Source organism: Vombatus ursinus, unplaced genomic scaffold, assembly GCF_900497805.2.
Source record: "Vombatus ursinus unplaced genomic scaffold, bare-nosed wombat genome assembly UNPS02014799.1, whole genome shotgun sequence".
In the NCBI taxonomy this organism is placed as follows: domain Eukaryota; kingdom Metazoa; phylum Chordata; class Mammalia; order Diprotodontia; family Vombatidae; genus Vombatus; species Vombatus ursinus.
Genome location: NW_020954577.1, coordinates 47,588,780 through 47,606,600, shown reverse-complemented (window position 1 = coordinate 47,606,600; position 17,821 = coordinate 47,588,780). Strand labels below are relative to the sequence as shown.

Here is a 17,821-nt window from a genome sequence, read left to right as displayed (position 1 = left end):
ACTCACTGACTCTGTACATCTAGCATCATCACTACTACCACCACCACCACCATCATCATCATCACCACCATCACCGTCATCATCATCGATATACATATATCACTTGACAGTTTGCTAAGTGCTTTACAAATATCATATCATTTGATCTTCACAACAGCCTTGTGAGTTAGGAGGTATTATTATCCCCTCTTTGCAAATGAGAAAGTTGAGGATGACAGAAGTTAAATGACTTGCCCCAGGTCACAAACCTAATAAATATCTGAGGCAGGATTTAAATTTAGGTCTTCTTCCCAACTTCAAAGCCAGTGTTTGATCTACAAAACCTGCTTCATACTGGCACTACAACTCACCTCAGCTATTAGGAACTGATTACCTAGGCAGCTGGGTGGCACCTTGGACTTGGAATCAGGAAAACTTGAATTCAATCCTGCCACAGACATTTACTAGCTGTGGGCCCCTAGGCAAGTCACTTACCTCTCTGTGGCTAAGTTTCCTCAACTATAAAATGAAGGGGTTGGATTCAGTGGCCTCTAAGGCCCTTTTCAACTCCAAATCTATGATCCTGTGACCCTTGCCGAAATGCTTACACCATTCCTCTCAGCTTATGCTCCAGTCATGGTGCTGACCCATACCAGAAATACACTAAATGGGTCACTCAACATGGGAGACTGAGGGCCAAGTAAACAACCCTATTTGCCATGTTTTTCTAATACAGCTTTGTGGGTTTGGGAAGCACATTGTGGACAAATCTCTTGGCTCATTTCAAGTTTCCTGACTTGAATATTTCAATGGATTTATGTTCTGCCTAATGTGAGAATCCTTCCAAAGATACACACTGCAATTCATCCATGCTCCTTCATCCTAGGCAAATTGTGTGGCACCAGAGGACTGGTCACTTTGAGATGAATTCTTTGGCCACAACAAGCTATGAAACCAAGGAAAATGTTAAAAATGGCCATCAGTCTTGTGCTGCCACCTTCTACCTCTATAGAGTGAGGAAAAGAGGGTGGGAGGTGTTTATCTCTCAGTCCAGTTTCCTCATCTGTAAAAAGGAGATAATAATAGCACATCCTTACCTCAAAGGGCTATTGTGAAGGTTAAATGAGATCATGTATGTAAAGCACTTTGTAATCTTTAAAGGGCTGTATAAATGTCAGCTAATTATTGCTGGAAAAAAGGCCTTTCCTTATCCTTCAACCCACTTTTTACAGCCCGATACCCTTGCTGAAAAGATAACAATGCGGGCTAATTACTTGTTATTTGTTTCCAGGTTACGTCACTGGGTCACTAATCTTGGGTCTCCTGCCTCTTTATTTCATATTTAAATTCATATCAGGAAGGTAACATTATAGTTGGGAGAGGAAATCAAGAATTGGGCAGGTTAGGCTTTTAATGACATAGTCTTTTTTCTATGTTAACACTAGGATGCACATTTCTCACTCCATTCCTGGGAAGTCAGAATCATGATCCTTTGACCCTAATGAACTGTTTAACTCAGCTCTCTCTGATGAATTAAATATGTATGTGTGTGTATATATGTGTATATATGATATGTATGTGTGTGTGTGTGTGTGTGACAAGAGAGAGAAAGATCCTAAGAACCAGTAGAAAATATTAGCAGTATTGTTAGTCACCCTACCCCCAGCAGAATGGAAGATCTTTGAGGGTAGATTCTACTTTTCATTTCAGTCTTTACATTCCCAATGTCTAGCAGAGTGCCTTCAACACCTACAGTAGGTGTTTAATAGTTGTTTGTTAAATTGAATTCAACTAATCACTAAGCATTAATGAAGTACCTATTATATTTGTGGCTCAGTCATTTTTCAGTCACATCTGACTCTTTGTGGCCCCATTTGGGATTTTCTTAGCAAAGATACTGCAGTGGTTCGCCATTTCCTTCTCCAGTTCATTTTACAGATGAGGAAACTGAGGCAAACAGGTTTAAGTGACTTGCCCAGTGATAGCTAGTAAGTGTCTGAGGCTAGATTTGAACTCAGGAAGATGAGTCTTCCTGACTTCAGGCCCAGAGTTCTATCCACTGTGCCACCTAGCTTCCTGCCTACTGTCTGTTAAGCACCATTTGAGAGGATTAAAAAACAAAACAAAACACAGCAACAACAAAAAGTCGTCCTTTCTCTCAAGGAGCCTACCTTCCAAACTGACTCCTTACAAATAAGTAATTACATAATATATGCAAAGCAAATACATAGTAATTGGGGGATGGGGGAGCACTAGTAACTATGGGATTTAAAAAAAAAAAACCTTGTGTGGGAGCTGGCAATTGAGCTGGATTTTGAAGAAAGCTAGGGATGTGTGAGGCAGAGATGAAGAGGGAATGCTTTCCAAGCAATGTTAAAACAAAAAGCGGTCCAGTGTGGCTAGAACAAAAAGGACATAAAGCAGAACCAGAGCCTGGAAATGTAGGCAGGAGCCAAACTAGAAAGGGCCTAAAGAGCCAAAGCCAAGAGTTTGTACGCTCTCCTAGAAATGAGAAGGCACCAATCAATCCATCCACAAGCGTTTACTTAGCACCTACTAAGACCCTGGCACTGTGGTAAAGTCTGGAAATATAAGTACAAGGAATGAAACAATCCCTACTCACAAAGAGCCTATGTTCTAATCGGGGAGACCCCAACTAACAAGTGAAGAAATACAAAATTGTAGATGGTAGTTTAGGAGGGATGACACCAGCAGCTGAAAGGATCAGGAAAGGCTTTGTACAGAAGGTGATGGTTTGGGCAGCTAGGTGGTGCAGTGGATAGAGCATCAGCCCTGAAGTCAGGAGGACCTGAGTTCAAATATGGTCTCAGACCAAACACTTGACACTTACTAGCTGTGTGACCCTGGGCAAATCACTTAATCCCAATTGCCTAAAACAAACAAACAAACAGAAAAAGAAGGTGATGGTTTGAGCTGCATCTTAAGGGAAGAGAAGGACTCTAAGAGACAAAGGTAAAGAAGGAATGACTTCCAGGCATGAGTTCTGGTCATTGCAAAGGCGCTCTGTGTGTGTGTGTGTGTGTGTGTGTGTGTGTGTGTGTGTGTGTGTGTGTGTGTGTATGAGAGAGAGAGAGAGAGACAAAAGTCATGTGCGAGGAGCAGAGAGGAGTATGATTTGGCTGGATCACAGGAGTGGAAGATATCCAGAGACTGCAAAGAAAGTTTGGGTCCAAGTTGCATAGGACTCTAAAAGCTAAGACTTTTAATGGGTTAGAAGAAACTCTTGGTGTTGATTGAGTAAGTGGATGGTCAGATCTGTGGTTAAGGAAAATCATTTTGGCAGCTGTATGGTGGATATAATGGAGTGAGGAGACTTGAGACCATTTAGGAGACTAGGTGAGAGCTGAATGACACTGTAAAAGGTGAAAATTAAAGAGAGGAAGAAGGGAGATGATTGTGAAGACCAGGGGCCAGCAGAGATGGAAGTGGAAAGCTTTGAGAGCTGAACTGAACTGTACCCTCCTCTGCTCTTTATCAGAGTTTAGACTCATTATCTTACAGTAGCTCAGTGCCTTAATGTTGGGGCACCCTGCAAAAGAGACTGAAGCACACCCCCCTTCCTGCCTACAGTCAAACTTGCCTAATACCACACATGATCTTCTCTGTCATCCAAAGTTGATGCCATATGGGATGTTTGCTAAATAATAATACTTAGAAGGAAGATTCTAGATGGCCTACCCAAATACGGGTTCCTTTGAGGGTATCATTGTGCCTTTAATTTATTAAGAAAATTTATCATTGCCCTGAGCAGCTGGATGGCTGTTCGTCTGAGGTTCAGCTGCCCTGAACCAACAGCTGCAGTAAGTAAATATAGGATCTCATCATTCTCAAGCTGGAGAAACCTCAGATATCATCTACTCTCTGTCTGTCTATCTGTCTGTCTGTCTCTCTCTCTCTTTCACACACGCACACACACACACACACACACACACACATTTTATAGATGGATTGAGAAGAAGTCAAGTAACCCAACCAAAGTCAAGCAGTCAGTGCACAATGGGACTGAGTTTAATAAGAAACAGAAAATTTCCCCCCTTGTTTATAGCAAATCAGTAACTTGTGTGAGTATTAGAGCAATGCAATTTATTCTTTAAAGAAATGTGAAAGAAAGAAAGAAAGAAAGACAGACAGACAGACAGAAAGAAAGAAAGAAAGAAAGAAAGAAAGAAAGAAAGAAAGAGAAAGAAAGAAAGAAATGTTAGCGAGAGTGTTGCTCAGTGGTTCAGAGTGCTGGATTTGGAGATAAGAAGAACTGCCTCTGACATTTGTTGTATGATACTGGGCAAGGCAATTAACCTCTGGGTGCCTTGGTTTCTTTATCTGTAAAATGAAAAGGGGCTGAACTTGACGGGCTCTAAGGGAACCTTCCAACTTTAAGTCTAGGATCCCATGGCTATGGGAAGTCAACTCACCTTTTTGGAGCCTAAGGTAACTCTCAAATCTTAGTTACAGACAAGTAGCCACCTATGTTGTTGGAAGGCCTGGTATATTGACACGGTTGATCCTTGATCTGCCAGTCAATTGGACACCTGAAAAGACAAGGCAAATGTGACCAGGAAGATCAACTGTTGCTCGTGGACTTTTCTTTTTGGCTTTCTTCTCTGTAATCCCCGCTCTGCAGCATACCACCTAGAGTAAAATTCCTGGTCCTCTCGGCTTAAGATTCCAAATATGTCATGTAAAGAGGCTTGATCCCAGCTCCAAATCTGTAATCTCTGTGATCCATTCTCCAGGTCCATGGCTTAATGGCTTGAGCATATTGGCAGGCATGGAAGCTATGCGCCCAGAAGACATATTTGTAAATGTGTCTGGTGGAGAGCTCTCTGTTGTCACTGGATTTAGCAGCAGGCCTTTGCAGCATCTCCCCGAAAGGGTTTCTGTTGTTTGAATTGTGTCAATGAGAGCAAGAAAGAATGGTTCCTTGTTCTCCCTCAGTGAGGTTTTGGGCCTGCTCAGGTATGCTGTGGTCTTCTCTTCCCAAACCATCCCTCCTGCCAGGAACTCTGTGGTCTTCGGGGGCAGAATCTCCCTTTCTGATGCTTCTGAAAGGCCTGCGACCCCACATTTTTGTGTTTGTTTGTCTTCAGGCTTCTTGCCCAGGGCCTCCAGATATGAGAAAAAGGGGTCTTATTTCAGTTGATGTGAGGTTTTGTTCTGTGTTCCTTCTCCATGGATTCGTTGGCCCAGACTAGTTCTTTTTAATCTCTCCTTCGTACTTCCCTCCCCACTTCTTTATTTTCCTCTGCTTCTCTTTGCCCACTGAAAAGAACACAGCAGAACAGAGCCCCAGGACCCAGCAGACGAAGCACATCATCTCCCCAGCCTCCCTTCACCACAGAAAGGCTGATTTTTTGGATCATATCTATGCCATGCCAACATGGCACCTCTAAGCAGACCGGCAAAGCACATGATTCTTAAAAGCCCATGGAACAGGGGCAGCTAGGTGACACAATGGATAGAGCACTGACCCTGGAGTCAGGAGGACCTGAGTTTAAATCTGGCCTCAGACACTTGACACTTACTAGCTGTGTGACCCTGGGCAAGTCACTTAACCCCAATTGCCACACACACACACACACACACACACACACACACAGTCCATGGAACATCTGGCCAGTGGAACCTTGGGTCGTGAATGAAGAGAACTCCCTCTGTCTATGCAGTCCAAAGGGGCCAGGTTATGGTCAGAATGTGCTTCCAGCAAAGAAGCTCCTTAGATATGGCATTAGACACATCACATATAATGACACAGTGTAAAGGAAAGAGCACTGGATTTAGAGGCAAAAGACCTCTTACTTCTGCTCTGTAGGACCTTAGACAAGTCACTTCCTGAGACCTCAGTCTCCACTCCCATGTAATGAGGTCATTGAAAAGATGATCTCTAAAATCCTATAAACCTAAAGAGAGCTCTCCCTTTCACCAGACCCCAAAAGTATATTGAACTTCTGGAAATTGAGGCTAAAGAAGAATTCTGGAGCTGAAATCCTGCCCAAAGGAAATTGCTTTCAACAGTCTGCATCCTTCCCCACAAACTGACTTCTGATGTTTTTATTTTATCATTGGAACCCCATTCACTCTTGCACGCAGGCTGGAAGCCCCAGTATTATCTGTCATTCTTCCCACCTCCCCATTGCCAAAAGTCAATAGCTTCCCAAGTCTTGCTGATGTCTCTCAAATATTATCCCCTTCTTTATGTTCTCACTGCTGGTACCCTAGAATAGACCTTCCTTAAAACTAACTTAGACTATTGCAAAAGCCTTAACTAGTCTTCCTGCCAATTTCCCCCCTCCAATTCTTCTTTCATATACCTGTCCAATTGGTCTTCCTTACGTACACACGTGATCATGCCATCTTTCCATATAAAACTTCATTTGGTAGGCATTGCCTACCCAATATAGTCTGTAATCCTTGGTTCTGCAATTCAAGGCTCTCCTAGACCCACAAACTCCTTATGTTGCCAACCTTAGTTCACACTACTTGCTTCCATAAGAAGATAGCCAACATTTATATAGCACCTTAAGGTCTGCAAATCTTGGCATATATTATTTCATTTAGTTCTCACCACAGCCCTCAGCAGTAGGTGTTATTCTTATCTCCATTTGAGTGATGAGTAGTAGACAGAGGATAAGTGACTCACCTAGTACCATACAGTTAGTAAGTATCTGAAGCGAGATCTGAGCTCTTCTTTCTGCCTCCAAATCCCAAGCTGTCTATTACAAGGCTTACCTGTGCCCTGCCTCCACCATGCTGCCTGGATGCTCTACAGTACCCAAACTAAATCCCTCACCATGCATTGTACACCTCCATCATCCTCTTTCCCCTTGCTTGTTCTCACCCTTCCCTTGCATGGAAAAGTATTTTCCTCCATCCTTCACCTTCCCTGCCATTTCTGATTTTCACAAGTCTACTTGTCCTTCATGATTTTCAGCAAGTCTCCTCTGATCCCTCCAATTGCAAATTATGTGTGTGTGTGTGTGTGTGTGTACATATATCTTCCCTCTACTTTCGCATAACACTTTGTGCCTTTATTATACTTTTATCCTATTCTGTTCTACACAATAGTTCCTGAGGACCTGTGGTTTATTATTGCGTATTTATATGCTACATCCCCTTTGCTAGATCATTTGCACAGTTCTTTATACATAGTGAGTGATTAATAAATGGCTTTTAATTGATTAATTCTTCATTTTATGAATTCCCTGACTCTCAAAGTGACCCTGGCCCCTCAGAAAAGTCATATGGTTCAGTGAAAGAAAGCAGAATTGGCAGTCTAGGACCTAGGTTCAAATCCCCAGGATGACTGAAGGGAGGATGGTTCCCCTGGCTTCAGTTGTCCTCCGCTGCCTCATCTATAAAATGAGGAAGTGGGACTAGATGGTCCCTTTTAGGTCTCAATCTAGCCAAGGATGAAATCATTTCATCTCACCAGGCCTCAGTTTCCTCATCTGTAAAATGAAAGGGCTATCTAGTCCTAGAGTTATGAAATATTGTGAAATATTGACCAAGACTCCATGACTTCAGCCTCTGATTTTATGGTGTGTTCAGTCAAGTCAAGGCATTATTACTAGTTGCCAGGCACTGTGCTAAAAGCTGATGATATGAATACGAGCAAAAAAAATGCCAGTCTTGGCTTCATGGAGCTTTCCTTCTAATGAGAGAAGACAACATGCCAAAGGAAGTAGAGAAGGGGAGGGGGGTCGGGTAAGGTGGAGAGAGAAGCCCAGAAAGTGCAGAGGAACAAAGGAGTAAATGCGACCAGCCTGGGCACTTTGCATAAAATGGAGGTCCCCACAAAGAACTGAACAATCAGAGGGAGGGGACACAAAGGTAGCAGGATCTTTCAGGACAAAAAAAAAGCAACCAAGGCCCCATTCATGCATCTGGAATGGTCCCACAGCCCTACTTTGCCACACACCCTTTGGAGCTAAGGAGTTTCCAGGATTTTCTTAACCTGATGGTGCTAAGCAAATGGCTGGGTCTGTTTGTAAGTTCCAGCTGGTCAGAAAAGTTCACCTTTTTTTCAACATTAAGTAAATTTAGCCAGTCGTTTTACTGAGCTCAAATGTCAACATTTTTCCATAAGACTGGCTGTCACTTTTAAAAAAATTCACGGGCCTAATTATAATAATAAAAGCTAATCTTTCTACAGGGCTTTTATATATAACAGTTCGTTTGAGCCTTACAAACCCCCCCCCCCCCCCGTGAGGGAGTCATTATACAAATTATTACCCTCCATTTTTCAGGTGAGGAAACTGAGACTCAGAGAGATTATACAACTTGCCTGGGGTCACAGTGGTAAGATTCAGGCTACCTAAATATGAGCTTAAATTGGATCTTCAACTGAGGACCTCCTAATAGAACCACTTCATAGTGGAGGAATTACAGAGAAGCTGGACGGACATGTTTAAAATCTAGGCACATAAAAAAGCAAAGAATAGCAGAGAAAGATCTGAACCCAAATCCAGCATGATTTCCTCTATATCACACCACATTTTTAAAAATAGACATGAGTAATAGATATGCATCACACATGTCCTTGAACGTACTGTGAACATATGGAGTCTGGTCAGTATTCTGTTGTGAAATATTACTTCAGTATTTCAGGATGACTTTCCTCCATCTACCAATGAGCAATTAATCAATAGGCATATATATATATATATATGTATCTATGTGTATATACATGTATATATATATGCACACACATATATATACATATACATACACACATATGTAACATTTTGTTTTTCCTCAATTACATTTTTTAAAAAGTTTTGAGTTCCAAATTCTATTCCTCCCTTCCTCCCCTCCCCCCTCCCTGAGATGGTAAGCAATCTGATATAGGTTATATATGTGTGATCATGTAATTAGTCTCAATAGGCATTTATTAAGCACCTACTATGTACCAGGCAGTAAAGATACTAATAGAAAAAATGAAACCATGCCTAGTCTTAAGGTACTTATGTTCTTATCAGGAATATGTGATATGTCAGCATATGACCTGTGGTAGTTTCTGTGGCCCCCAAATTTAGCATGTCACAAACTCAACTCTTATTTATTAAGCTCCAACTGTGTGCTATGTGCATACTATGTGCTATGCTAGGGACACAAATACAAAAATAAAACCCCCTCTGTCTGTTGAGTGAGATTTGACTTGTGTACACATTAGTAAATAAATAATTATTTGAAGAGAAAGAGTCACAGCTGGGAGGAAAAGGCTGGGAGGAAGGGATGGATCAGAGAAGGTTTTCCAGAGGAAGGAGCTGAGCTGAACCAACCTTGAAGGAAGGTTGGGATTCTTAGAGACAAAGGTGAAGATGAAGTCCATGCCAGGCATTTGTCGTAGGAGAAAGCCCACTATCTCTGGAGCCAAAGGGCTTTCATGCTAATCCTACCCCCGACACTAGCTGTGTGACCTTAGCTAGATGAGCTGACCTCTCTGAGTATCATTTTCCTCCACTCTGAAGTGAGGAGTTTGGGTGAGATGGGCTCCAAGGTCCTTTCCAGCCCTGACATTCTGTGATCTTACAAAGACACAGCTCAAGGAGCAGCGAGGAAAGCCAATTTGGCTGGAATGTGAAATGTGTCAAGAGGAAAAAGATGAACTAGTTCTGGAAATGGAGGCTGGAGCCAGATTGTAGAGGGCTTCAAATGTCAGCCTGAGGAGGATGAGTTTAATCTGAGAAACAATAAAGGAACGGCTGAAGATTTTTGACCGGGGGATTTCTGAATCTGGCTGGATTTAGCCCCGCTGGGCTTGGGGAAAAGATGCACCGTCCATTGCCAGACTTGTCTTTGAAGTCTGTACCGCCGTGGAGGGTCTGCCCGAGCTCAAGTGTCACGGGCAAAGCCTTGGAGAACACTTGGTGGTCCACACATGATGATGCATCAGAGAAGAGCTTTAGTGGAGGAAATGCTGCATTATATAATCCCAGGGTAAAAGTAAAATTTTTCCCCACAATTTTTCCCCAGGTGTACTGACACAACCCTGGACTGTGGTCTGTCCTTCAAGGCCCAGCCTGGCTAAGTAGAGAGCCTCATCCCTAGAACCCTGGGTGTTGGAGATGAACTCTGCTGGCCCCAGCACCTCCCCAATATCACTCAATAAAATGTAGGAAGGTTATGATCTAGATTGGGGAGAGGAGGAGTCCCAGTGATGTCTCTTAGAGTGAAGCAGTTAGAGGCTTCAGGGGACCTTCCTTAATCATTTTCAGTAAAATTGCCAACTGTGTCTCTTTAATCCATCTTCCTTTCATGGATGGTCTCTTTTATCCAACATCTCCTTTGTGGTTTCTTGTTTATAAAGTGTTGTAGACTGCTCAGACCCACCAGGTGCCCTTCCATCACCCTGGGTGATCCTCATTTTTAATTCTGTATAGACTGTAGCATACTGCGATCATGGCATTAAAAGAGACAAGTCTTTGTTACATAAATTGAAATTAAAACCATGATACTTCTATGAGAGAATGCTTAAGTTAAAGGGTTCTCATCCTAAAATACCACATTAAGGAAAGACAGAAACCACATAACCATTGGGCTGGGGCACATAAGCCAGAATACACATGGCCAGGAACATATGTGGAGTGCACATCTAGGGAGTCCTTGTGTCCAGAGTGCGTGCTGGACCCCAGAAACATGAACTACCACCACTGGGACTGCTTGTATCCTTTATTGATGTCACCGTGCTGCTCCTCTGCAGCTATTTGCTGGGCATCTCTGCTGAGTGCATTTTTTCCCTGGGCATATCAGCTCTGTGCTATCTTTGCTTGTGTTCTGTAAAGCCTTTTAGAGATGCCAAAGAACTATAGACATTGGAGGAAGGACATGAAGGGTGGGATGATGGAGAGAAGCGATGAAGATTTCCATTCTGACCAGGATGTGTCCATCTTCAGCATCCATGTCACCTTGGAAACCCCTATTCTACACTCCTATAGTTACATTGCCATGGCTAGGCATCACCATTGATAAGGAGCCACTGTAGCATTGTGAAAAGAACATAGGATTTAGTGTCAGAACACCTAAGTTTAAATTTGGGGGTGACCTTAGCCAGAGTAATTAACCTCTCTGGGTCTCAGTTTTCTCATCTGTAAAATGAGAAAATTGGGCCGGATGACCTCTAAATTCCTTCAATCTAAATTAATGGTCCTTTGAACTATGACTTAATCCTGTTTGCCTCAGTTTCCTCATCTGTAAAATGAGCTGGAGAAGGAAGTGGCAAACCACTCCAGTATCTTTGCCAATAAAACCCCAAACAGGGTCATGAAGAGTCGGACACACGGAACAACAAGACGCTTCTTTCTGCTTTTCTTCAGCTCTTCAAGGATACCTGCTGGGTTCTTGGCCATATCTCCTATGCCAAGATGCAATGACTGCCAAGACTCTCCTTGACCAGCACAGGCAGGCATTTCCTTTCATCTGTGGCTAGGACAGCTAGGGCAGCTAACAAAAACCAGCCAGAGGACTTCCAAACTCAGATTATTTGTTCTTCTGTTTGTCTTTGTCTGGCATTGATTCAAAATGCCATGATCTCAGACAACTATCTGACTCAGAGTTAGAAAATTACAATTGCTGTTTAACCCCTAATATGTGTCTCCACTTTGGAGATTCTACCCACTCCCAGTGGGGAGGTGGGGGGGGGGACATAGAAGCAATGTGCACCCAGGGCTTTGAAGCCCACCTTGATCCGCAGAGTCTCACTTATTGACGTGCAAATGAAACAGAGCTAGAATAAAACATAAGTGCTTCAGGCAAGATTACTCAATGCCATCCTCCTGCTCCCCCGGTCCCTCTGCCTTTACTATGTCTGTTTGTCAACAACAACAAAAAGCCTTGGTTCTTGTCCTGAATGCTGGCCAACATTAAGCCTCTGTCTCTCTTTAGAAGTAAAGCACTTTACAAATCTTAAAGCTTTATATAAATTCAGCTATTACCAAAATTATTTATTATTATCATTATTGCCCAAACAGAAGCATTTTCACTGCAATATTTATTTCTCTTAACTTAGGGAGGAAATCTATTAAGGCATTTAACCTCCTAACTGCTATTTTAAAATGCAGTTGTTACTTAGGGTTCCTTGGAAGAAGCTTTAGCTCCTCTCCACTGAGGCTTTAAAAGGCACGTTATTAAGCTTGTGCCTTAATCACACCATCTATATTCAGATGGGGCCCTTTCCCCCAAGACTGCTGAGTTCTCATTCCTGAACAGCTGAGAGTTCTTGGTCAACATTCTCAGCCAGGGAGGTCTGTCCTGCAGAGACCAGGGAAGAGTCAGACCATTGAGATCCCCATTCTTACTAGATCAGTCAAAACAAAAATATGCTATTCAGTATTGATTTGAAGACCTCATACAGAAAGAAGAAAATAAGATGATGTGTCTGATTCATCTAAGTATTGGCTCTTCTGGGAAGCTTTTTTTTTTATTCTATATTTTACACGCCTTTTATTCGTGTACATTTCTTGGTGGGCAAGGGGGAGTGTCTGGCAACTTGGAGAATGCTACTGTAACTCAGACGAATTCTTCCCTGTGGGTGGAGGTGTACCCACACCCCAGGACTATTGTATACCCCATAAGATGGAGGGGGCAGCCACCTCCTCCATGTGGGACTGGAATTCTGAACTCTTCATGCGTGCATATCAGAAGGATGGCTTGTCTGCCGTGTAGATGGGACTAGCGATGTCACATGTGGTTGAGACTACCTGACATTCTACCAGGGCAAGGGACTCTGTACACAACATGGAAGGAAGCCCAAAAAAGTGTGGACATCTAATTGTAGTGCTCGACACACCCTGTCAGCACTCAGGCTAGATAAGAGGAAAGCCTAGCTTCCTGCTTAGGAATGTGGAAGCTTCCCTATTTCTGCGCTGCTGGGTTTAAAAATATTCCAAGGGACTATATTGGACAACTTTAGCAATGCGTAGTTGGGAGCCGTATGGAAGACAGTCTTGTTTGGAGGTGTCCTTGTCCTCAAAGCCCAGAAGAGGATTTGAGGAATATTAGAAATACAGATTAAGACCCACAGGATCTCAGTGGTTTACAAATGCAGGGCAGTTTGAATCCATTTCAATTAGCAGAAGAGAATTGACTTTGCCTTTTGGACAGACATGCCTCCTCGTCTAGTAACAGCAAAGGATGGGGAAAGCACAGGTGGCTGTGAGTCTCAGCTTTGTCTCCTGCTCTCCATCTCCCATGGTCACTTCTTCAACTCTAAGGACACTTGGACCAAGGTCATTGCTGAGAAGCAAATGCAGCTGGTCTCCCAGTGATGCTAAGCTGGCATCAGACACATTGACAAGAGGGAGAAGTTAGGAAAATACAAATCGTGAAATCAGAGACTGAGAGAAGCAACTTTAGAGGTCATCTGGGCCAACCTCGGGCAGCTAGGTGGTGCCATAGCGCACAAGCTTGGAGCCTGGAAGACTCATCTTCCCGAGTTCAAATCCAGCCTCAGACACTTACTAGCTGTGTGACCCTGGGCAAGCCACTTGACCCTGTTTGCCTCGGTTTCCTCATCTGTCAAATGAACTGGAGAAGGAAATGGCAAATCACTACAGTTTCTTTCCCAAATGGGGTCACAGAGAGTCAGACACAACTGGAAAGGACTGAACAACAACAATAAAAGTCCAACCTCATTTTACTTTATCTCCCAGCTCCAGCATTTTTACTGGTCAGTCCCCATGCCTGGAATTCTCTTCCTCCTTTCTTATCTCTATCTTCCGGCTTAGCACAATGCCTGGCACATAGTAGGCACTTAAGAAATGTTTGTTGGTTGATTGATTGATTGATTCTGGCTTCCTTCAAGTCCCAGCTAAAATCTCACCTTCTACAAGACTCTCCTGATATCCCACTCTGTTGATTATCTCCTATTTATCCTGTATATAGCTTATTTTTACGTAGTATCTCATCTATTATCTCCTCCAATCAGTAATAGACTGTAAGGTCTTTGAAAGTAGGGATTGAGTTTTGCCTTTCTTTGTATCTCAGTTTAGCATAGTACCTGGCACACAGTAGGTGCTTGATAAATGCTGGTTGACTTGCCTTATTGCTAGGCCTCCAAAAGTTTTAAGAAGATCCTCATTCCCTCCACTTTGCCCTCTTCCCCCCAATTCAAGGCTGAGCATTCCCAGGCCCTTCAGCTGATCCTTACATGGCATGAACTTGAGGTCCTTCCTGCTCACCCTCCTCTGGATGCTCTTGAACTTATCAATGTCCTTCCTAAACCAGACATTGATGGTGCCCAGGACTGGGGGTGGGCACCCAGAACACAACATGATTCTCTCCATGTGGTTTGACCAGGGTGGAGGGCAGCAGGACAGTTACCTCCCCAGCTCTGGATTCTGTCCATTTCTTTAATGCCGCCTGAGATCTGCATTGGTGAAAGGAATGAGGGGTTTGGATGCCTCATCACCCTGAACTCCAGGAGGGGGAAGTCTTGGTCCTTGGCTTTGCACAGCTGAAGCCTCTAAAACCATCCACATTATTTGCCTTTGATTATGTGCCAGTAAAGAAAACAGCAGCCAGGGAGAGAAATGAAAATGTGAGAGCAGAAGACATTAAGAAGACAGGAGAAAGAGAAAGAGAAAAAATTGAAAGGAAAGGAGCAGCAAGGAGCAATGTTCTATCTACCTTTCCCCTAAAATGCAGCCCTCTCAAGACTTTCAACAGCTTAACTAAATGACCTAGAACCTTAGATCTAGACCTTGAAGAGCCTCAGAGATCATCTCATTCAATTCCTTCATTTTACAGAGGAGGAAAGTGAGTCCCAGAGAGGCTTACTCAGGGCCATACAAGTAGTAAGTATCAGCGGTAGGATCTGAACCCAGGTCCTCAGAACCCAGACCTAGAGCTCATTCTACTGTGCCAGACTTGAAATTAAATGGCATAGCTTCCTCTCACTCTGACAATCTTCTACCTTCTGTCCTCCCCGAGTTTCTCTTCCCCAGCATCTTCCCTACCAAAAAGGGGGAGGGGCAAGCACTGGGGGGACTTCAGGAAGACTTTTGACCAAAATTAGCATTTCAGAAACTCCCAAAGCAGGGCTGCAAGATCCATGTTGAAGGGTCTTGACTACATTTCTGCATCCAATGGAAAATAGAATCCAATCGAATAATCTAATGTAAATTCAATAAACAATTGTGGAGCACCTACTATGTGTCAGATACAGTGCAAAGCAATGAAAATACAATGGCAAAGACAGATCAGTCCCTGAACTCAAGGAACACCTTCTGTTGTTGGGAAGACTACATGAGCACGGAACAGCTTAGATGAAATTGTACAAGAATAAACAGGCATTTAGGAGGGGAGGGGAAGAATTCACTGCCAACCGAGGGCTCAAATATGCATGCAGTCAGGTGGGTTGGTGGCAGCTTTAAAATTAAATTTAAAAACCAGAATCCTAAAGGAACAACAGCATTGTCGAGACAAAGAAGAGGTCTGGTCAATGCAGTGACCAGGCAGGATGCCAGAGAACCCATCACAAAGCCTGCTTCCCCCCTCCTGGCAGGCGGAGGAGGGACTCAAGGTCCAGAGTGAGACACATTTGGGACATGGCCAGTGTGATAATTTGTTTTGACTCTGCATTTTTGTTATAAGAGTTTGGTTTTTCTTTTTTCCAATTTTGGAGAGAAGTGGGAGGAAGAGGAAATAAATCATTGTTAATTGAGGGGAAATGAAATAAAGTTTAAAAAATAATTAAAACCAAAGAGAACCGGGTGCCAGCTTTTGTGTGAGGCATTGGGCCGGCCTGCCCAGCAGCTACATCCAAACGGCTTCTCAGAAGCCTTTTAATTGGCTGAGATCTGTGACATCCCTTGAAGTAGAAACAGCTGCAGCCTCAAGCCGGATGACAGTGGTTGGGCTTTTTAAACAAATCAGCCTCATCCATTTGTTTTCCAGCTAGAAACCTTGATAGAGCCCACATGCCCGCCCCCTGCCTTATGTGAATGTGGCCGTATCAAAGGGTTGGGGGGGAGGGAGAGATGTGAAGTAAGTTCCAGAGGAAGGCTGGAGGTCCCAGTTCCCTTTTCTCCTGGCCCTTGTATTGAGAGGGACCATCTGTGCCTGGAAGGACAATCCTCCAGGCAACTGGGGGGAGGGGGTGACATCTCCAACAAGGATCCCTCTGCTCTGGATCAGCCCAGAAGCAGAGCAGGGGTCCCAGGGCGATTGGAGAAAGAGCGGGCTCAACCTGAGGATACCTTGTGTTAGAGGGAATCCAATCCAATCAGGGTCAGACAGCTTGACCTTGTGCACTGGTCCCCCAAATGGTCCAGCAGCTCTTTGCCCCTCATTGGACATGGGAGTTGGCAGTTGAGGTGTATTGGTGTGCCACTCTGCTGAAGTGATAGAGTGAGAAGAGGGCTAAAATTAGAGTCCAAAAACCTGGATTCAAATCCTGGTTCAACCATTTATTTCTTGTGTGACCCTGGATTTCTCTGGACCTGGGTGTCCTCACCTGTAAAATTTTCAACTATTTATTTCTTATGTGACCCTGGATTTCTCTGGACCTGGGTGTCCTCACCTGTAAAATGAGGGAGTTGGGCTCCATGGTGTCCAAGGTCCCAGACAGCTCTAAATCCATGATCCTATGACTTTTGAGGCAGCCTGAGTTTGACCCTTGTCCCAGACAATCATTATGTGGCCCCAGACAAGTTGCTTAATCTCTCTGTGCCTCAGTTTCCACATCTGTAAAGTGAGGGGGTTGGCTTAGGTGACCTCTGAGATCCCTCCCAGCTCCAGAACTGTGAGTCTGTTTCCCAAACTAGGGCTTTGCTCACACCCACTCCCCGCCCCCAGATGCTTGGATTGATGCTTGGCCCAGAAAGGCCGACTCATCTTAGCCCTCATGACCTCTTCATTTACTGGCTGGCTCGTCCCCTAACATCAGAGTGGAAAAAAGCCTGCTGATTCCAGTCAATCAAGGCTCATTATCACAGCCTCTGCTCATTAAAGTTTATTTTGTAAACAGTTCATTTCAGAAATGCCCTGACTCAAATTTTTCTCTGAAGAATTTGTGCTGCTGTTTTTTCTCTGCATTTTTTTCTCTGACATCTGATATCCTAAAAATGCCATTCCCAGAATTCTGCTGGCAAACAGACTTTGGGCTCTTGGTTTTGGGGACCCCCTGGGTGCCAAGTGTCTCAAAGTGGGGGAAAAGGATCCTTTAATTCTCCCTTCAGTGTTTGTCAAAGTTGGCATTGCCTGGATTCATGATGTTTGATTTTTAGGAACTGGAGACGGGGGAAGTCCCTCCTCTATTAAAAAAGACATCAGAAAAAGGGGGGTGCAGATGAACCTTTCAGCCCCTTTCCTAGAAAAGGACAAAAAAGACACCCCAATTTTAGGAAGTGCCTATAATGTACAAGGCTCCTTAATAGATACTGGAGGGAGAGGTATTCAGGAGACCAACCCTAACTTCTTGACCAAAGTTTGGGGTGATTAAGTTATTTTAATAATGGACAACATGGAATAGTGGATAGTGTTAGACTTCGAGAGAAGAAGCCCTGGATTGGCAAACTGCTTCTGATGCTTTTTTAGTTGTATGACCCCGGACAAGTCCCTTTACCTCTCCTGCGCCTCTATAAAATGCCTTAAGGAGCTGAGTCAAAGGTTTGTTGTGAGGTTCAGATGAGATGTATGTGAAGTACATTTACTATAGGAACTATTATAGGAACATCAAGCATTCTTGTTATTTTTGAGTGACTTTTGACCGTAGCTGTGGTCATTCATCCTTTCCCAGCAGGGCACAGAGCCATAAACTTAAAGCCGGGAAATGATGCCCGAAGGCATCTCCTCCAATCCTTCCATTTAACAAAGAAGGAAGCTG

General features: G+C 43.6%; 1 protein-coding gene across 1 annotated transcript in view; it reads left to right on the top strand.

Moving 5' to 3' along the window:
- Positions 1 to 17,821, top strand: part of LOC114050588 (beta-chimaerin) — a 291,310-nt gene that overhangs the window by 240,198 nt on the left and 33,291 nt on the right. The window lies entirely within an intron of this gene.